Here is a 22,592-nt window from a genome sequence, read left to right as displayed (position 1 = left end):
TTCTTGTATTCGATATTCATGAAGCACTCTTTTAAGAACAGGGCATATGAATGTGAGAAAGGCAGATGTGGCTCCCCTCCATGCTCCCAACATACAGGGCAGCCCCAGCTGGCCCAGCCAGCAGCGGGCAGGGGCAGTGCTGGTGGACAGGGCAGGTGCTATCTTAACTGGGGGAGCAGATCTGTTGCCAGCCTTTGCTGTCTTCACCCTTCAGTCCACAGTGAGTTTGTTGTGACTCTCCTTGGCTTCAGCCATGATGTTCCCCAGGCTGAGCCTCAATGGGCCCAAATCCTGCTGACCAAGAACTAAAAAAAACACAAAACAGAAAAACAGGCCTTCTCTGAGCCAGTCCTGTGGAGCAAAGGAAATAATGTAAACACAGAGATTAGTTAAAGGAAAATGAATTATTTCCTGCCTCAGCCCTGGCAACAAGCATAGTCTTTCTTGTTCCTTAATTCAGTCTTGTTGTTAGCAACATGCATTCTGGCTTCACTCTGATTTTTTTTTAAAGACACATTTCTACCCTTCCCACAATATGGGAATTCAGCAGTTTCCAGGAGTTTATTCTACAATGTGCGTCAAATTTTACCTCCTCCTGAGCTGTAAGTGCTTGATAGCCCCAGAAAACCCTTTCTAGAAGCGTTTGGGGTCTGGTGAGCGCCGAAGGAAAGCTCACAGCCTCAGTCATCTGCAGCTGTTCGGGACACGCTGGGAGCTGTGCCCGTGGGAGCCTGGAATGCTTAGGAAGGCACTTTGCGGCCCACATTGCCCTGGAGCCACTCGCAGATTCCTGCTGGTCCCGAATATACCAAGAACCCGGAGAGCAGCCTTGCTTTAGGAAAAGAGGGGGTTGCTGCTTCTAAAACTGTCAGGAAGCAAAAGGGTCTCTGAGAGTCAAGTCTACTTTTCCGCAAAGGGATACTTTAATGCACTTTTGAAGTTTTTCTATTCTAATTGTTAGTGATTCCCAGCCTTAGCAGTGTCTTTGAAGCACCTGGAACGTGTCTGAATACGGGATGGCGCACATCCCACCTCCATCACAGGAAGTGTCTTGAGTGGGGCCCAGGAATCTGGATTTTTAACCAACTCCCTAAGTGATCTTTATGCAACCAGCCCGGTGCCACTACATGTGAAGTAATGTGAGTGCTGTCATTCAGTGGCTGCCTACACGGTAGGGACGTCAGAAGGAGCCAAGGTTGGAATGTTCTGGAGAAGCTCTTTCTTTCTTAGGAAAGGTGATCTTGGGGTTTTGGTATGGCAGGGGAGGGGGAACGGTGAGACTCAGAAGCTCCCAAGTCAGAGTCAAACACTGCTTTCTTAAGGATGCCAGCTTGCTGACTCACTGTCCTGGGTGGCCTGGTCAGCGCACTCCCAGCAGCTCCCAGAGGTGTGGTCAGTGGGAAGAGGAGTGGAGGAAATGCCAGTGTGTGACAGAGACTATCACTGGAGAACGCTCGTAAGATTCCCTGGAGATGCCTTGCAGGTCAAGCTGAGTAGCTGAGCTGGGGGCAAGAGGCGTATATTTCTGAAGTCAGCCTGGGGCTCCACCAAGTCATCTCCTTTTGCTCTCACTTCAGACCCACCTCACCCATCAATATGGCTTCTGCCAGGAGTGCATGAGCTTGCTGTTCAAGGTTCCTTGAGCTGCCCAGTGCCCACACAAGCATGGGTCTTAACAAGCCTGTACTGAGCCATACCTTTGGATTGGAATAAACCCCTGAGAGAGGCTGGAGGCATTTCTGACCATTGCGAAGTTTCTGTAATATAATATCCCCTAGAAACATTTGACTACTGATCCTCTGGGCAAGAAAGAGGCTTGCTTCCTGGTGTGCAGCCCACTTTTCCACAGGGAAAGAAAGAGCTTCTGAGCTAGTGTCCAGGGTTTGGTCTTTTTAACAGCAAAACAGAGTTAAGTGACAATTCAGAGCTTTTCTCCTGGCCAACACTGGCCATGGATGTCTGAAGAGGTGACCTGTGACTCACTACCTGGGTGACTTACAGTCATGGCTGGCATCTGCCTTGGCCTCTGGGAAGATGGCTCTGTGCCACCAGGTATCTGGGCAGCTGGGGACAGTGCCACGTCAGTCCATCAACTACTATTTACTGAGCCCCTACCATTGCCAGGCGCTCTTCTGAACTGTTTGTTTTGCGAATTAACTTTTAGAGAAGTTGGGGACACACGGGCTGTGTTGCAGCTCTGTGACTAACTGTGGCACCACCCAACCCCTCTTTCCATCTCTGGCACTTATCCAGACTCTGCGTAGTGAAACCGCTTATGACATTTTCTGGAGGATTCAGAAGATGCCTGGTTTAATGCATCCCCTCCTCCATCCCCAGCTTCCATGAAGTTCTATCTTTAAGGTAGACTGACCAGGCTTATTGTCGGAGGGCTGGAGCACTCGTAATCTTATCCTGTGACTTTGTGAGCTAACCAAGTTAATTCTAGCAGATGAGGTCTGGGTAAAGCCCCTTTTCTTCTGAACCTAAGTGACAGTTATAGGAATCACTTAGTCAGGAGGATCATCTCATCACAGACAAGTAATTGGGGAGCTCTGGGAATCACTCGGAATCACTCAGGGAGGCACTCATCACTTACGCTCTTTACATTCTCAACACATCCCAGGCTCTGAATGGAGAAATACTAAGGTTGCCTGCACTTAGCCAGGGCTTCAGAGGAAATGCATCTTCCTTCCTCATCCTCATAAGACAGCCTCCTCACCCTGGCCCTGTGGCAGCAGCACTGGAGAAAAAGTCCAGAGCAAGGGGCCTCCTCTTGTGCCCTGATTCTGGTCTCTCCTCCCAGTCTTCAGACTGCAGTGGGTGGTGGATGGCTCAAACCACTCCCATCATCCTCCCAGTCTGAGCCAGGAGAAAGCAGATTCTGCTCCCTGGGGGGAAGCAGAGCTGGCGTATCATCATTCATTCATCCATCAAATATTTATTGAGCTGCTACTGGGTGCCAGGCAGTCCTTTTGGAACCCACCTGGTGGCCTGCTGGTCCAGATGCTGAATGAGCACTATGAGGAAAGTACTAGCAAGGTGATGCCAGGCAGGTCAGGTCAGGCCCTGGGCTATCAGGTGGCAGGGCAAGGGTGAAGGGAGGCAGTCCTCAGTGCAAGAGTCTGAGGATTCAGGAAACCCACAGGGCAGCGGTGAGGTCTGGGGAGAAAGTTAACACCGTGGAGCTCCTGGGTGTCTATAGTCATAGCATCCAGGAAATCTGGTCTGCAACCCCTCCTGCTCCACATGCTCAGCCCCACCCTAACGCCCAGCTTGCCTGGATGGGAAGGGCCCGTAGAGAGATGGAACAGACATTTTTCCTGGCAGGGGCAGCACAGAAAGAGATCCAAATGTTTAGATCATTGTAGTTTATTCTCTGAGGTTAGCAGGGACACCACAGGAGCCCTGACATTTGGCCCTAGTCTGTGGGGTTCCCATGGATATCCTTCCCATGGCTAGGAGGGTTAGCCCAGGGACAGGAGCCTGTACTCCAGAGCCTCCTCCTCTGAGAACTGGGGCCGGAGGACCCCTGCCGTTCCTCAGTGCACACATGAGGAGCGGTGCCCTCACTCAGGTCCACTTCATCCGGCAGCATAATGCTCCCTCACCACAACATGCTCATCTATCCCTGGGTTAAAGGAGGACAAGACAAAAGGAGGCTTTTTGAATCTCCTACATCTTGCCTCCTTCCATTTTAAAGATCCTCATGGAGAAGACTTTTTTTTCTTTTTAAATCACAGGGTTGTTCATAAGGCAGATTAAGCATAGGCTCAAACTGCTAAATCATCTAATACTCAACAGTCTGGTACCAAATACCTGAAGTAAAAAGACCCTGAGCTGATCGTGACATTCAGGTGATAAATCACTCTGATCAGAAAAGGATGCAGGACAAGCAGCTTAAAGTCTGTCTCCACAGCCTCATGGCTTTGATCTCTGGGAAAGTGGCTATTAGTGCAGACAGCACTTCGTAGGTCTTGATTAGTCCATTCAAGCCGGTGACTGTGATTTCCCTGTAGATACGAGCACAATCAAGTCAGAAAGTGCAGGGCTGAGCTTTAAACAGCTGTCTTTTCTGAGAAAACGCGATTGTGTAAGAAGATTGCTGTACCAGCAGAAAGACAAATGTCTGCAAATGCTGTACTCTTCAGTCCGGGCGGGGATCTTGTGCAAGGCGTCAACAGGCGACATATGACTCTAGTCTTACATAGGATTCCTTTAGCTTGAAGCAGCATATCAGCACCAACGAGGACAACCGCATCCTCGACTGAGAGGGTTTCCTTATTCTGTCCCCCAAAATACCACCAACTGGGTTACAGGAAGCTTTTTCCAAAACTGGGCCCTCTGGCTTCCATGGTGGTTGAGTCAATCTGGTGGAAGTTCAAACCTCTACACGAATTCCTTCCTTCAGATGCCTGGGTACTTGTCTTATATTTCTAGGCTGGCAGTTGAAATCAGGTCGTGGTTTGATTTTGCACCTTTTGGCCAGTAAATGTAAACGCGGCAACTGTAAAGGATCGAGTCCGCAGAATTTGTGGCAGGGTTAGCAGAGCACATCCCCAGTGTGATGAGGAACAAGAGTGGCCACAGGTCCCAGTGACAGTCCCAGATTTCCTGGAACAGTCCTGGTTTATGCCTGTTGGTCTAGAATCCCCACCAGATTGGGTTTGCCACCCTCCAACCTTCCCCAGTTTGGATGATGCATTATAGAGCCCCTCTAAGGGGGATCATTTCCCAGGGCCCAGGCATTATTTGAAGGAATTGGTGTGCACAGGCCCTTTTGTCTTGAGTGAAGGAAGAGTCTGTGCTCGGGTGGGCGGGGTTGAGTCTAGAGAACGGCAAAGCAAAGGGGCCAAGTCTTGGGTCTTCTTTCCCCACAGGCACTGCAGACTTAGACTTCGAATGACTGAGTTAGAGGCTGAAGGGGTTCCATGATGAGGGATCTTGTGAGATTTGGGGGAGAAGGGCAGTCTTTGCTTTTTTTTTGATTTTTAGGAAGATTAGCCCTGAGCTAACTGCTGCCAATCCTCCTCGTCTTGCTGAGGAAGACTGGCCCTGAGCTAACATCCATGCCCATCTTCCTCTACTTTATACGTGGGACGCCTACCACAACATGGTGTGCCAAGTAGTGCCATGTCCGCACTCGGCATCTGAACCGGTGAACCCCGGGCCACTGAAGCAGAACCTGCCCACTTAACTGCTGCGCCACTGGGCCAGCCCCAGTCTTTGCATTTTTATGCTGACCACACAGGCAGCATCTGATAGGGCCTGGGAGGTGCAGCAGCCCAGTGACTGGGAAACAGGTTCTGTCACAAGGTTCCAGCTCCCTCCCTCACAGGGCTTGGCCAGAGGATGTGCACACTTGTTCCTGAGCACACTCAGGGCTCCCAGTATTCCCCAGGGAGGCTCTGACAACAGTTCCAGGGTTCTGCAATTATGCAGGCAAGAGCTGAGAGGCATTGAGATGTAAGCATTCCTGTTAATGTGCCTCCTTTATAACACCAAACTGGGGAAGCCTGAGAAGATTGGCTTACAAGTAAAATAGCTACTTTGATGAGACCTGACTCGCATGCTGTGATCATCTCCCAGCCCAGAATCCACCTCACTTCTACATAGCTAGTACTTTGTTATAGGCTCTCCCTTTCTAGAACCTCCCAGACTGCAAGCTTCCCTAGGGCAGGGAATTCATCTCTGTCTTCCTCACAGAACCTAACCACACTTTGTTTAGGGGGTGCTCAAACAATATTGGTGGAATTAATGGACAAGAGACAATGAAATACAACACAACCAATTCTCCAGCTCGGCAGCAACTAGCAAAGCTTAAAGCTGAACTTATCAAGGAAATGGGCTAATTCATAAAACACCTAGCCCCTTTATACCTGCTTTTAGTCCCGGAAATACTGGTGATTTTTATGTGCTCTTAATGTGTGCTGTGAATTGACTAGACTCTCGAAAAATAAAATCCCATTCTCACTATGATTTTTTCTGAATCATGTCATCATGTAAGAAAAGTATGAGAAGGTAAGATGCCTGAGACAGTGTTTAACTTACTGGAAAACCTTTAGACTTGTGTGAAGGACTGGTTTGGAGGCCCAAGTCAGCATCTTCCTTCTGGAGACCTCTTGGGCCAAAGAACAAGGGGCGATGGTCCTGAGCTGCCGTGTTGGGTCTGCAGGGCCTCCAGGGGAGTCGGACACTCTTTACTGACAGGCATCTCCCTTATTTAACCACACATTCCCTGCACAGATGGTACTTATGCTCAGGAGCTGACTCACTCTCCTGGTCAGCATACCTTTCTATATTAAATATCCCTATCGGGTTCAAACTCACTGGGATTCAGAGTGGTTTGGGTGGTATTAAAAGAACTTCTCCCATTCTAGAAGATGTGTAGATTTTGGAATTTACTCACAAGATTCACTTCTCTACAGACTATGACTTTGTGGAACTTCTCTACTTATGATCTGTGTTTTTAAGCTCAACTCCTCCACTTAACTAGCCACGATTCTTATTGTCTGCGTGCCTCATGGTCATCACTTAAAAAATGACAACAATGTTACCAATCTCAGAGAGTTGCTGGGAAGATTAAATGAGGTTGTGGCACTGAGAAAATTTGAAACAAGTATTTTTTGAATAAATAAATAACTAAAGCAACAATAGATATGTTAAAGATTATCAACCAATCCATTGTGTACGAGACTTATGTTTACTGACAGTTCCCAATGTGTCAGGAATAGCTCTAAGTTCTTGAACATAGCCCATCTTACAGGTAAGTGGGGGGATTGGGATGCAAACCTACATCTCGTGGGCACCCAAGACCATGCTCTTGCCTTCTACCTGCATTGTCTCTTCTCAAACTGTAATAAACACCTTTGTCACTAGAGACTCCCTAGGGAAGAATGATGAGGTTCTTTAACTGTGGCTTTACTCCATTTACTCTAATGTAACTGAGATGCCTACAGTTTCATAACTTAGTGAGTTTAATATGAAAAATATTCCTGTGACATGTATTGACATGAATGAAGATTTTAGTGTCTGCATGAAGTAATCAATGCCAAATATTGGAGTCAAGTACCCTGCCTCTGTTACCTGTTACTCTGAGCAGAGAATGCATTAGGCTTATGCCTCAGAAATAGCTTCATCGAGAGTGGGGACAGGACCCAGCTGTTCTATAACCTGCCTCCTGGTTGGTGAAAACGGACGTACATAATGACTTGACTCCACATCTCGGGCGAAAGTGGTACTCCCTCTTCAGTTGCTGGAAAAAGTTTCACTTTCCTTAGGCACAGTGTTTCCCTGGATTCTGGTAGGTTCCAGTGACTTTGAATTCATCCTCTGTCACTATAGAAGAGTGCACAAGCGATTGCTCAGAACTGTGCTATTTTCCGTGTGGTTGCTTTGAAAGATAATGGTCCTGGCCTCTGCCATAAGAATCAAGATAGGAACTGTCATTTATTACTAGGTTGCTATGTTCTAGGGGCTATGCTGGGTGCTTCATATATATTGTTGTAGTAAGGATAGGCTAGTTTATACTGTGGTAACAAACAACCCCAAAATCTTAGTAGCTAATAATAATTTTACTTCTCAATCTCATTAAATGTCCAGGGTAGGTTGGCTGGGGCCTTCACTCCACATTTCCTCATACGTATACCTGGAATAAGAGAGCTGCCACCTATTCCATCTATTGCATTGTAGGTTGCCACAGCCAGAAGGGAGCACAGCAGTGTCTTACACCGGCTACTAAATGCTTCTGCATAGAGCAACATAGAATACTCCTGCTCTCATTTCATTGGCTGGAGCAAGTCACATGGACAAGTCCAACTTCAAGGAACTAGGGCAATGCAGTCTTGCCATGTCCCCAAAAGGAGGAAGGTGAGAACTTTTAGTGAGATGCACAAATGACCACCAGACTTTTGCTGTCTATCTTAAACCACATGACAGCTCAGTGAGGCAGGTCTGTTAGCTTCCCCATGCTAAGACAGGGAAACTAAGGGAGGTTCAGCAACTTTCCCAAGGTCATACAGCTAACAAGTAGAGGGACAGGCTTTGAACAGAGAGAGAGACCTGGAGCACAGGAGAGACCTATAGGGCCCTGGGGCATAGGGGACAGTATCCTCATGGATTCATTCTTCTCTATGGCTCTGAGGTTCCCTGCCTTTGGGCTCTTCTTCTGTATTATCTAGGTCCCAAGCCATGGCTAAAATGTACAATTCCCAGACATCTTTACACCGTCTGAACCTGTATGACCCACTCAGGCCTCTCAGTACCTTGCACACAGGCCAGCTATGGTTAGACAAGCCAGTAAATGGAGTTCAGGATAAGAGGACCCCTGTGCCAAAAGGAACCTTAGAAGGTTATTTCCAACAACTTGCCTTTTATCCCCAAACCTGTGACCTGAGTTGCAATTTAGAGTGCTTTCGTTGGTGGGACCTCTCCCAGATACCCAGATGCTCCTCTCGTATGTAAAAAAAAAGAAAAACGCCATGGAGGATAGTGCTGGTGGGCAGACTACGATGCGCTTGAACTTGAATGTGGCTATCACTGGGGATTAGGCTGGAGTGGAGGATTTGATGTCCCCAGAGTCTGAAATGTCACAAAATCCCCTCTGGAATTCTTGCATACATTATCAGAAAGTCTCCTTGAACTTTCTGAACTTTGCCATCTTGAGCTCTTAAAGAAAACACTAATTGTATGTTTTGAAATCCAGAAAAAGAAAGGGGGTGAGGGACGTTGAGACCAGCTGCTGCAGCCCTGGCTAAGTCTGTCCTGGCACAGGCCAGGGAGGGAGCTTGCCTCTGTGGATTCCCAGCCAGGAAGCACCACCCTGGTTTATTTTCAGAGGTGGAAACTCAAGCAGCAATTATCTCCTGTCACAGCAAATTAAAAGCCCAGGCTCACCCATCCCGGGAATGGGCAAGTGCAGCCTGCGGCCAGCAAAGGGCTGTAATGACAGACCGAGGCTGGTGCATTTCCTTTAAAGGCATGAGCCACTCAACGAAACACGCAAAATAAACAGAGACATAAAAGTCCATGAAAAAGGCCCGCAAGAGAGCTAGAGTCTGAGCCAAGATCAGAGAGTGTATTTTGATTCTGTGGGGGTTCGAGGACTGTGGCAGCAAGAAGTGCTGAGCAGAAGATGCGTTTTGGTCTGTGTTTAGGATAATGTGGAAGCTATTGTGCATCACACTGCAGAGGGTGGGGGCAAATGATCCTGCCTGTCACACACACACTCACAGACACACACACATGCATACATGCACACACACATGCATACATACTTATTGCTATGGCCTTGAAAGCATCGCCCAGTTCCAATCACTCCTATCAGAATCTGCATCCTTGCCTGGACTCTTGCCCACCTTCCCTGAGACAGCGCAGCCTGGCCCTGCTGGCCAGTGTTTCTGCTTAGAATGCCTCTCTTCTCTTACATTCTGTGCCTGCCTTATTGCCAAAGGCCTTATTACCTTTGACCTTCAGCAAAACTCACTTCTTTTAGGAAGACCTCCAGGACTGGTGTTTCTGGGCTCCAGCACCCTCCCCTTGCAGCTTCTTTATATAGACATCTCTGCCGCTTTATGTCCGTGAAGCCTGGTGGTTGTGTCAGTTTGCAGGGAGTTAGTTTGGGCTTTGTTACAGTACAAAATCTGTAGGAGTAGAGATTTTTATTTTTCCTTGTATTTATGCCACCTGTTTAACTTTCAAAAAGAGTTTTCACCTCCGTTATCTAATTTTGTCTTCAGTATTACCTGGTGAGGTAGGTGGGTGGGAAAGATCGTTCCCATTACGATGGGAACTTACACAGCGAGGTGGCTAAGAATGTGGGCTTTGGCTGGCAGGTTTCTGATCTCTCTAAGCCCCACTTCTCTCATCTGTACAACAGGGATGAAAGCAGTTTCTGCCCATAGGTTATTTTAAGGATTAAATGAGGTAACGCAGGTAATCTGCTTACCTCACACAGAGAAAGTGCCTGGTAGCATTGTCATTATTTCAATCATGTTGCAGCTCGGGCTCAGAGCAGTTGATATACAACGGGTGGCAAAGCGTGGTGGGAAAGCAAAGGGGTTAGAGGCAGCAGATTCTGATTCTATTTGCCCTGTGCCTTTGGGCAAATCGTTTTACCTCTCTGAGTCTCAGCTTCTTCCTCTCTTGAACAGGAATAATAACATCATATATCACATATGTCACAGTGAGTTTGGGAGAATTATTTCAAAAGTACTTTTGAAAGCATATGGTAAATTGTGACAAAAATGTTAATATATTAATCTGCCTCAATTCATGTAGCAGGTTAGTGCAGGAGCCAGATTGCCTTGCTCCTGGCGTCCTTTCTAGCAGGCTGTGCCTTCCTCTGGAGTCCACTCGGAGCCTCCGTAAGTGCTCCCTGGGGGCTGGACAGATGGGCTGCATACCATAGCTCCCAGCACCAAGCATTGAGCAACGGGGGCCCCCAGCCTGCAGCACCTTTCTCCTGCCTGCGCTCATGGGCAGTGAGATTGCACAGGGCAGGCAGAGCTCGGAAACCAGCCATTCCTGCCATCCTGGACTCCTCCGCCTTATCTCTGCTGTTGGCAAAGAGAACAAGAGGGGAGGCTAACAGAGACCTAACAAAAACGGATTCTGATACATTAGCAAGAGTGCCACCCGGACTGAGCCTCAGAAGGGGAGGGAGGAAACTTAGAATCTACACCGCAACCTGCACCCCAGATTGGAAAATATGCTTCACAAGTGACTTATGACCCATGTTATTGATCTCACTTTATTCAAAGACAAGCGGACGAGCATGTAAATATTTTGCTAGCGTTTTCCCATTGACTCATGGATTAATCTCTCTAAAGCCAGTCTCTTTTTTGGCCTCCAGGGAGAATGTGGTCTGGTCTCCACTGCATGAAGTCCCTTCAGTCTTCCCCCTCGTCCATGAGCAAATCCAGGGTAGAAACTACCCCATGGCTTTCCCGGCTCAGAGAACAGTCTGCTTTGGATGTTTCACTTTGATTGTGAAGTTCCCTGAAGGAATGGTCTCAGCCCCTTCAGAGCACAGTTCCTCTGAAATGTCCAAGTTGACCCAGACAGGGTCAGGTCTGGAGTAATTAGTTCAGTCTACCCTGAAATATCTTGTTTCCATCCTCCCTAATTCTGTATCCCCTTTTCTAAGTATTATTTGCTCCAGAACAAATTAGAGGTCTCTGAGGAACTGATCAGAGGATGATGAGGTGCGCATGCTCTCTCCACATGTCAGAAGGGATTGGTGGGGGTCAAAGACTGAGAGATTTTTCCCAAGCTTGACTGTGGGCTCCCGGCATGATGTTGGAAATATTCCCAAGACCTTCTATCAGACATATATGGTCTGGTGCTTTACTGGTCATAAAGATGAGGTGAGAATAAATGAGACGCTGAGCTAGAGCCCCCTGGGTGTAAGATCATAGCATATCTATCCATCCAAAGAACCACATGTATCAGAGAAGTAGGCCTTCGAAAACTCATCAGGTTCAAAGTTCCATCAAAAGGACCACCAGAGGGTGTCAAATCAACCATAATTTAAAGGAGAAAGATGATGTCATGAGTTCCTTTTGTACCTGATTTCGGTATCTATGCCATCATACTGACATTGTCCTAGCATCTTATCTTCTTACATCTTAGTCATGTATTAGTTATCTATTTCTGCATGAAAATCAACGCCAAAATTTAGAGGTGTAAAACAAAGATCATGTATTTGTTTATGATTCTCTAATTTGGGCCAGACTCAACTGGGCAGTTCTTCTGCCAGTCTCACCTGGGGTCATGTATGCTGCAGTCATTTGGGAGGTAAGGGGATGGGGAGTAGGGGAAATGCTGACTAGATGGCTGACTGGTCCAACTGGCCTCAGAACCATGTCTAGTTTCTCAGTGGCGACGGCTTAAACTACTGGGATGACTGGAAATCTCACTCCATGTGGTTGCTCATCCTCAAGAAGACCAGCCCGGGTTTAATTACACAAGAGTCACAGAGCATCAGGAAGGTACGAGCAGACACTCAAAGCCCAATGTCACTTCCGCCACACTCTGTTGATCAAAGCAAGTCAAGGGCCAGCCCAGATTCAAGGGGGAGGGGAAATAGACTCCCCCTCATATTGGAAAGACAACAAATTCACATTGCAAAGAAGCATGCACTTAGGGATGGAAGAAATTCCTGGGGCCATCCTGATAATCTATCACAGTCACTGAGGCTTCATACATACAAATTATTCCTCTCACCCTTTAGGAACAGCCTGCCTCTTAGTGGCATGGGCAGCTGGGGACTCCAAATCTGCCTTTCTCTGGCTGAGTTAACTGGGGTAAATAATTAAAGTGGGAACATAGAATGAGTATTTATGGGATGCCAACCACTATACACACTGTGTACAAGCACTATACATACATCATCCTATTTAATTCTCAAAACAACCTTGTCATAAGTCTTATTCCCATTCATTACTAAGGAAGCTGATGTTCAGGGAGAGTTGATGACTTATGCAGTGTTGCTCAGATATAAGGGATAGAGCTGGGATTTTCTTCATCTGTAAAATGGGAATCATAAAACTTACCACCAGCAGAGTTGAGAGGATGAAATGAGATACTGTATGTAGAAGCACCTGTTAAACCCCAAAGCGTCGCACAAATGTTACTTGTAGTTTTCATCAAGCCAGGCAGGCTTCTTTGGGAGAAAGGGGGGTTGTCAAGGAAGGCGCCAGAGCCATCTGAGCCAGACGCCAACTGTTGTGTGTCTTTCAGCTGCTATTTGCTTTGGCTTCAGATCAAATTCTTTACCCAGTGCCTTGGCAGTGATGGACAAGAAAGAACCCTGTGGGCCAGGTGGCAAGCCAGGGCATGCTACAGGTGAGGACACAGGCTTTTCCCCACAGGCACGCTTCTATTGGAAGAAGGCAGAGACAGAAGCAAAGTTCCAGCTGCCTTGGTGTTGTCCTCAACTGCCTCAGCAGCAGGTCAGGGGTAGAGGACTTGCACGTTTTTTAGTTGATTCAAGGTCACAGGCACATCCTTGAACTGCTCTGAGATTACTTTTGCCCGACTTTGCCTGTCACTAACTCTCATCCCAATTCTTTTCATTTCACCTTATTTGAACCTCATTCCTTTATAATAAACCCTTCCACATCTTCAACCTATATGCCCAATGTTTCCTCCACCTCCTTCTCTTATCCGATGTCTGGATTCTTTACAACCCAGTTCTGTGGCTAGGAGGCAGAGGCAGCCTTCTCCAATCTTCTATTGCACATCTACCTTCTACCCTTGGGCAAAATCTTTCCTCCTCCGAGCTTCATGCTACTCAAATGCACTGTGTTCTCTCTGCCCTGTCTTGTTGCTGTCATCTGCCAACCTCCCATCAGTTACCACCATTATTCTTTGCGATTCTGGCATTTCACTCACACCCTATCTACCATCACCAAGGACAACTTCAACATTCATCCAACATCCTAGACTCAGAGTTCTTGAACTTTTACAACCCCACTGCCCTTCATCTATACCCTTATGACAGCTGAATATGAAGAGCTAAAGGCTTCAGATGGGGAAGAAAACTTAGATCTACACCATATAGCTGAAGGTGGCAGGACCAGAACCTGTGGGAAGATGCTAAAGAGGCAGATTTCAGCTATTAATCAGGAGGAACATCCTAGCAGAGCTGACCAAAGAGACAGGCGGCTTTGCAGGTTGATTACAGAAAGTGTTTGCCAAAAAAGCCTGATGTAGGTGACAAAAGAAATGTCAGATTTGGAGTCAGGAAATCTGGTTTTGAGTCTCATCTCAGCTCCTTACTAACTAACGGAACTTGGATAGGACCTAACCTCTCTAAAGCTTAGTTTTCTCATAGTTAAAAGTGAAGAAAAGTAGTTTCTACCTCACTAGGTCATAGTAAAAACCAAATGAGATGGAGAGTGAGAAAATATTTGGAAGCTATAGGATGCTCACCAAATATCACCATAATCCCTGGGAAGACAACGCATGTGAGCACGTAACTTATACAAACCCATTTTTTTTTGTGAAGCCAAAAACTCAGAGAGAAGACAATTAAATAGTGAATTCTGGTTAAGATGGTGGGTTGAATACATATATCTATTTTCTCTCCTTCCCCAAATCCTGGACTTTTTTAAGGCATAAACAACAACAGTGGAAGAACAGTGGAAGGGACAAAGACAGCAACATGCTGGAAGCGTGACAGAAAACCTGAGCAAACTGAATCCTCAGGCATCTGTGGGAAATAGAGGGGGAACCTGATTTACACTACAACATTTCTGGAACAGCCACCAGAACACTGACTGCCAGGTCCTCACCCTCCAGGCGGAAGATTGGACATGTCTTTTCTGGGAAACCTGACCGGCTCAAGAGGAAACACCTCAAGATACTGACACTGGGAGTTCCAGCCAGATCACCTTATAAGGAAGATCATGTTTAACAAGAGCCGCCCATATTTTGAAGCTTCCAATTAGCTTTGTAGTGCCTTAAATATGTAAAGATAACCAAGGATCATCAGACATATGAGGAAAACTTCATATGAAAGATAGAGAGCAAGACAATTTTAAAAATAAAGCAATTTAGAGGGGGTGGAGACCTTGTAAGAGAGAAGAGAATGTATATATAAAGCTGTACTGCCTCTTCACCCTTGCTTAGGAAGTTTAGGTAGGATATGTTCTACCCTAATGGGGGATGAAACCAAAGACGAGGAAGACATGGGATACAGGAAAGACGAGATCCAACACAAAAGAAAGGCCTAAGATATACCTAGGATGTTGTGGAAGGATGATCCAGGACAATAGCTGTGATCCAGCTGTGAAGGGTAACGAGACCATATAGGAACTGGTCAGAAGGCTCCAGATTTCTCCAAGATAAAGTCGATTGACCATGTGATATGTTTGAACACACTAGCAGGAGATTTGGACAACTATTGGAGTTTGAGGTTGCATTAGTGTAAGAGCATAGAAAATTAAGTGAACAAAAAGATAAAAAATAAGATAATTGTTAGCTCCAGGGAAAATAAAAATTTGTTCGAGAAAGAAAACTAATAGGTTTACTAAATCGGTCCTCTGTGAATACCATTTACACAGTCATAAAAAAGTGAATACTAAATATCGATCTATAAAATTATAATATAACAGCAATGGGAGGGTGAGGGCATTGGAAGGGTTTGTGGTTGGGGGCTGGGGGGGGCGGGAAGGGAAAGGAAAGGGAGCTAATTTCTCTGTCTTCTATGGTAGGAAGCCAAGGGATAATGTCTAATATTGAAAAATCAAGAAGTAGCAATACAAGTGTGTTATTTAGAGTGAAATATGGAGAGTCAGCCATTTGAGTGGAAAATCATTGCCTCTGGGGAAGGGAAAGGAAAGTGAAGGTAGGGAAACTGATAATTTTTGTAACAAATTTGTTAGAATAGTTTAATTCAATCAAATATGTTTATAACTTTGATAAAACTACAAATGAAAACTGATTAAATAGTTTAGATGATTCCCCCTGCCATTCCACTTATAGGGTTGTTTATGCCCTAGGGTAAGAAGGAGACCAGAGTCATAGGTCTGCCTCCCTCATCTCCCATTGCCTCAGTTCCCACGTGCCTCTCATATTGGGATTTTCAAAAGTGATGTTAACAACACTTGATTTCACCCTACATGCTGACTTTGGAACCTAATGCCTGCTTAAGATACGTCTACTCTTGATGAGACGAGCTTCCTGGCTTTAGCTAGAGGTTGTTCTATATCACTTCTTCAGATCACCTCCCAGGCACAGCATAAAAATGTACAAAACCAACTAGAGTTACACATGCACATATTCAAGGGCCTATGGGATTGATGAATGATGGAAGTAGCTGGAACCAAGGAGAGGTCAGGGAAGACTTCCTGGAGGAGGCAGTCGACTGTGTCAACATTTTACATTCTGCCCTTTGAAACAGTGCATTAAATTGAAGCATGTCTGAATTGATGCTTTTTAATGTTTTCCTTTTTTCCATGTAGTGGAGCACACAAAGTCACAGCTAAAGGAATCGATATTTTCAATGCCCAGTATTGAGGCATTATGTGTCTGCTGTCTAACTGATACGCCTCATGAGAAGGAGAGGAGTTCCAACAGAGTCAGCAAGAATGCCAAATTGCAAGCAGCAAGTGGATAAATAATAGGACTCAGTTTGTTTGATCTTCTTGGCTCTATCTTTTACCTGCCTTCCACCAGCCTCACTGTCAGCTCCCAGTGGGGCTACCAGGAGCCACTGGAGAGCAGCGTCCCAGGCAAGGCAGAAGCAAACAGGAGATGAGGGAACATAAGACCTGAAGCAGTAGTTGGTTCTCTGGCCAAACAAATAGCTTTTGATAATCTCATTCCAAGCTCTAACGTATCTTGTTCCCAAAATGCAAAATGCCGAGTGGAAGAAAAACACTGGACTTCTCAAGAGCGCCATCAGAGAGCCCTCATAAACCCCACTCAAACATGATTGCTCTCATTATCACCTCCCAACATGCTCAGGGCCCTCTCCACCCCCAAGGAGTGCTTAGGTTTCCTTCAGGCTCTGATCCAAACTTGAGAAGACTTGCCAAAGTGCTCTGTGTGGCGTGCTGACTTAGAATGCGCCATTCTCCAGTTTAGCCCCCGCCATGAGATGGCATTTTTGTGTGAACAACACGAGGATCCAAAACACAGTTTGCAATGGGCTTTGCTGTTATGATAACTGGTTTCCTTTGGGGGGCATTCAACAATGCTGTGGTTGTGGTGGGGAGACACTATATATTCAATTAATAAAAATCTCTCCATTGCGTTTTAAGGAAGAAAATAGATCTGATGAGGTACTGTGTCCATTTAGATCCCCAGGGAAGCCGACTGTGAGATGGGAGATAAGAGTGTAAGAGATTTATTGGGAGGTAAAGTCTGTGAAAGATAATGGGAGAGAAGGCAGCATCAGGCAGGGAAAGTCTTCGGACTATGATAAACATCTACTACCTGAAATGAAGAGAGGAGAGAACCAAATGGGGCAAGGAAAGCCTCAGGCCAACCCAATGGAAACTCAAGAACAAAGACTGTCCGTTGGAGGAGTCCCACATTAGACAGAAATGGCCATGTCCAGTGCCCCTCCTCCCACAGCCTCAGTCCCTGCCTGGGGCTGCAGAGTATGAAATCAGCTTCAGTGCTGTGGGTAGAATCTGAAGGCACTGCCGATGGAAGCTGCCTGCTAATTGCGGCTCACACAGCTGAGTGTCAAATTCTTTCTTAAAGAAGTTCTGAGCAGCATGGCTGTCACAGTAGGGATGACCATAAAACAATAAAATGCCAAGACAGTGTGAATTCATGCATTAAGCCAAGATTTAATGGATGTGGAAAGAATATTGCAAAACACTGTCTAGCTAGAAGAGAATATATCGAGCTGATTGAAATTTGAATGTTTTAGCTTTCTATCCAGTTTCACATTATAAACTCAGTAATTCTAATTCATCAGCAGCAACTGTTTATGGATGTTTTACTATGTACCAGGGGCTATGCTTGGCCTCTACCCACAAAGAGTTCACAATAATAGGATCAAATAATTAAAACAACACATGATAAGGACTAATAGAAATGCATTTGAATTATTGCAGAAACTCAGAGGAAAGTAGGGCAAAAATATGCAATGATTTAGGCATTTGTCTTATTACCCTTGGAGAGGGGCCCTGCCAGTCCATTTCCTACCACAGTAACTCTAGCATGTGTTGCTCAGGTGTGCTTCCAAAATGGGTAGCAATAGGTTGGGCAAGTGATTATTAGCAACCATCTCTAGAGCAAGTTCTCCATTGAAAAAGAGGTCAAGCTCTCAATTACTAAATTTAGACCACATTGGGATACAAACCAGTTTTAGAAAATGGAGCATCTACTCCATCCCAACCAAAGTGAACCTCAACTCCAGATGGAGAAAGCCATGCTGATTTCAGCCATGGAAATGGAAAGCTCATGGACTCAGAGACAATTGTGCCACCTGAAAAGGGTGGGAGGCCACTTTTTCTCATTGGGATTCCTTTTCTTTTTGGTCACATAGACCTGACGCCAGGGATATAAAAGGTGATCTAAAAGGTCACGTGTTCAACCAACCCTTGACGTGCATTGTTCGAGGGTAAGGATCTGTGATAGGTTTTGGAGGGATGGAATGGCATATAAAACATGGCCCCTGTTCTTAAGTAGCAGATGGTACCAGGTCTTGAAAAACCCACCAGTTCCCATTGAGCTTTCCTTTGTTCTAAGACTGTCTCGGGGTTCCTCTGAGAGCTCTGATTACATGAACTTAGCCTGAGTCTGCTTCTTGCCTGGGCCTTGGCTGCTACCCTGAGCCTTACAGCCTGTAGCCTGCCTAACTGTTCAGTCTATAGCTTTGCTATTGCCTTTATCCCATTGACTTCACACCACAGGGCCTTTACACTGCCTAAAGCCATTACACCCAGCTGACATACAGACTGGACCTCCCCTAATCCTGACAGGGATCAAAACTGGTCCTTGTACAACACATATTAATGTGCCATTATCCGCAATGGCTCAGGAATCGGCAACATTCTCTGAAGACCTGTCATGCGTGTCTTGAGATGTTTTTGTAACAACAGGGAAAAATAGATCCACCCTATGTGAACTGATACAAAACCAACTTCCAAGTGCAGAATGACTTGCATCTTAATGCAGAAAAAATATACAAAATTGTGTCATATTTTATTCCCTAAGCTTACTCTTTGTTTCCTTGTTATGGAGCAGGATAACAGAAATTCTGTTATTTTCTTTATTCTTTTTCTTTTTAGCCCACGGCCTTTATATTTTCACTACAAATCACCCCATTGGTAAAAGAAGCTCTGTTATGAACCACATACTTTGTCAAAAGTAAACCTCACATTCTTCTTCTAATTGTTGCCCCCTGACAGTTCGAGCAAAAGAGTTTTGTTTTCATAGTGAAGTCACAGACATAAATCTCCCAGGATTAAGACCCTACCAGCGATCCAGCCAGCGTGCTCATATCATCATGAGGACTCCTTCAGTTTCACTTTCTGGCAAAGAAACAGAGAGAATGAGATTGAGAGAGAGATTCCTTCTAGAAAACTCAAATTCTGGAGGAGAGCAGCACACTCACCAGTCTCCAGCTCAATGCTGACAGCCCATTGGGATCTAAATTGCAGATCCAAATCTAAGTTTACATCCAAACAATGAGGCAAACGGCTTAGATGTTTCCTTTTGTTCCCCTTATAATCCTATCATGGCACTTCCTCCTCCTCCTCCCGGGCTCCTCTGCTCAATTTGTTTGTTTGTTTTTAACCTGCAGTCCACAGTAATAGGGGAGACAGATCGCTAGGCTTGGAGTTAGAAGGAAGCAGGCTCATATCCCTCCTTCTCTGCTTTATACTTGCATGAGCTTCAAATACAGTTTCCACAGCTGTAGTTGAGGAATAATAACTTCCCAGGGCTATTGGCGAACCAAATGACATAGAGTGTATAAAAGCGTCTGGCACAGAAGCCCTAAATAAAACCCATCAGTCTCCACTCCCCTGCCTGAATGCTCTTTTGAAACAAGACTCACAATCAGCAGGTACACACAGAGGCTCAGCTCCCCAACGGTGGGATAGCTGGTTTGTGAACAGAAGTCAGCTGCAATGACCACCTACAGAGGTCCAAGCTTAGGATGCAAACCACTCAGCTTGATTGCACTGTCAGCTGCCATCGACCCCCCAACAGAACCCAAGCTAAAGGTTTCTACAAGAGTGAAAGCATTCATTTGTCCTCCCCTTCCTCCTTTTGCTGTATTTGGAAAGCCTAGCATTGTCCCAGGGGAATCAAATTAGACAAACCGGTTTACATGAGTGAATAAAGTTTGTCAAAATATTTTCCTTTAGCCTGGCAAATATTCTCTACTAAACCACCATATCTTCTCAACTATGTCCTCCCTACCTTCTCCCCCTCCACATCCATGCCTCCTTACTTCCTGCCAACGTCATTGTTGCCAAAAATAATCACTCTAAAAAAGGATTGTTAAATGAGATGAACAGGTTTCGTCACTCAAGCTAAGAGAGGAACGCCCGAGAACTGCCTCTGCATCATGAACCCAGGGCGAAAGTCCTCTGCCTGCATGTCAGGGCTCCCCCATTGGGCCTCATCCTCAGCTCTCGCTAGGTCCCAGTATGAACCTGAGCCCCAAGCAGGTGGGTCTTCCCTACTGTCCATCTGTGTCTTTACGCCTCTGTCCCAACTTCAGTTTGAATGTCTCCTTTCTACATCCAATTTTCACCAATCCTCCAAGGGCCATCGCAAGCCCTCTGCCACCCCACATTTCCATCGGCAAGCAGCACATAGGAGCTTTGGATTCAGATAGTTTTGAGTTTGCATCCCCTTTCTGCTACTTATTAGTTGTGAAACTTTGAGCAATTCACTCACACTTTCTTTGCCTCAGATCTGATACCTGCAAAGTGGAATAACACCACTGCAACACGTTGTTAGCAGGATGCAATGTAGAGCACAGTGGCTGGTAAGCATGAGGAGAGAGGTTCTGATCCCCTCAATGGAGAAAAGGTCAGGAGGCTTCTACTCTGTACTCAGATTTTCCCCCTAGATTTCTGAAATTAAACCCATCTCACTGCAGGGATTCATTTCTCTGCAACATCTCTCACCCGGGCTCCACTTATAGTCCTTCTGGTAACATAACAGGACTCTTTTTCATGAGATCTTGAACCCTGACCTTATCTGCCATTATAAAGCTTTCTTATATTAGGTGAATACACAAGGTGTCATTTGTGTGTGTGAGAGAGAGAGAGGAAGACTGGCCCTGAGCTAACATCTGTGCCAATCTTCCTCTACTTTATATGTGAGATGCCTCCACAGCATGGCTGATGAGTGGAATAGGTCTGCACCCGGGATCCCAACCCACGAACCCTGGGACCCCCAAAGCCGAGTGCAGAACTTTAACCACTCAGCTTGGGGCTGGCCCCATAAGGTGCCATTTTTAAATTGCTTCTCCCAAACCTTAAGTTTTTCTCACAACTACAGAGCCAGGAACAGGTGGCAAGCCTCAGTTTACCCTGCTATGCTTACAACCGTCACAAATCTAACTACTACATCATTTATTGGAAACTACACCTCAGAACTGCCAGAAAGGAACATGGAAGTAAATTTATACAAACCAGAATTTCTCATTAGGAGAGAGGAAGGGATATTGGTAATGTAATATTCTGGTTTTATTTATTTAACCAAGAATACTTTCTTACGTTGGGCTGTTGAATGTAATGCTGGCCTATCACTAATGGTTCTATATGTTTTTTCTTTTACTCCTAGGTGACAAAGTCCTTATGGGCAGGGACCGTGTCTTACTGTTTTTTTTTTTTTGTATCTCTATAGATCAGCTCCCCTCAAAAGCATCTGCGAGACTGCCAAGCCCATGGCCACCTTGTGCATAGCAACACACCTGGAGGTTGCCAATTTTAGTAACACACAGCTCTGCTACCCTGACCACAGCCGCATGAACCAGGGATCAGCATCTGGCCCAAAGACAGCCATCCAGAGCTTGGCCAATGTCATAGAAAATTGGTTTAGTGAGAGAGTTTTGTCTCCAAAGCTGGGTGGTGAGGGAACAAAAGATCAGCTTCTTTCTATAGGGGAATTTGAACAATAGCTATAGAATCTGGTGGGTAATTGGCGGCAGCAGGGGAAAGGGAAAATGAGCCACTAAAATAGACTCACATTTCTGAAGGGGTGACCACTAATGGCGGCGTTGAGTTACTGACCTTGTCGCCCAATGACCAAAACTGAAGTTTGCTAACGGATGTTCCAGTGACCACGAGGCTTAGGGCAGCTGCCGGGACAGTTTTGCCAATTTCATTCTTTCTCAAGTGTGGTTATGATGAATACCCTTTATTGGAGTTAATTGGAATGTGTCTCCGTTTCTTGCATCTGCAAAGAACCTGACAGTGGGCCCAGTGCTGGGGAGATAAAGACGAACTTGTGGTCTCTAGAAAGGAAGAAGAACTTATAAGTAGAAATGTCCGTTAGCGGGGTTTTTGTTTCCTATGGCTACTGCAGCAAATTACCACAAATTTAGTGGCTTAAACTAAAACGGATTTATTCTTTTACAGTTGGGGAAGCCAGGAATCTCAAATCAGTCTCACTGGGCTAAGCAAAGGTGTCAGCAGGGCTGGGTTTTTCTGGTGGCTCTAGGGGACAATCCATTTCCCTGCCTTTTCCAGCTTCTGGAGGCTGCCTGCATTCCTTGGCTTGTGTTGCCATTGTCACATCTCCTACTTCTGTCTGACTCTGACTTCTCCTGCATCCCTCTTATAAGGACCACTGTGATGACATTAGGCCCAGGGATAATCTCCCCATCTCAAGATCCTTAACTTGATCACATCTACAAGATCCCCTTTGCCATGGAAGGTAGCATTCACAGGTTCTGGGGGTTAGGATGTGGATATCTTGGGGGGCCATTATCCAGGCTACCACATGGAGCAAGCACTGTGACTGGTGTAAACACAGGGGGCTGTGGGTGTCTACAGGAGGGACAACTAGACCAGGGTGGAGGAGGTCCAACACGTAGCAAGGCTCCCAGCCAAGTTTTTTTTTTTTTTAATAATAAAAATGTTTCCCTTTCCCCATCCTCTCTAATT

The 22,592-nt window shown here is 45.9% G+C and overlaps 1 long non-coding RNA gene across 1 annotated transcript in view; it reads right to left on the bottom strand.

Moving 5' to 3' along the window:
- Positions 1–19,216, bottom strand: part of LOC139045606 (uncharacterized) — a 37,969-nt gene extending 18,753 nt beyond the window's left edge. Inside the window, exons 1-2 of the long non-coding RNA XR_011504303.1 lie at positions 19,079–19,216; positions 18,941–18,995 (exon numbers count right to left, since the gene is read on the bottom strand). This is a non-coding gene — a long non-coding RNA (uncharacterized lncRNA). The remainder of the gene's footprint in view (positions 1–18,940; positions 18,996–19,078) is intronic.
- Positions 19,217–22,592: the final 3,376 nt, after the last annotated feature.

Source organism: Equus asinus, chromosome 6 (assembly GCF_041296235.1).
Source record: "Equus asinus isolate D_3611 breed Donkey chromosome 6, EquAss-T2T_v2, whole genome shotgun sequence".
Classification (NCBI taxonomy): Eukaryota; Metazoa; Chordata; class Mammalia; order Perissodactyla; family Equidae; genus Equus; species Equus asinus.
This window is presented reverse-complemented; position numbering and strand designations above follow the sequence as displayed.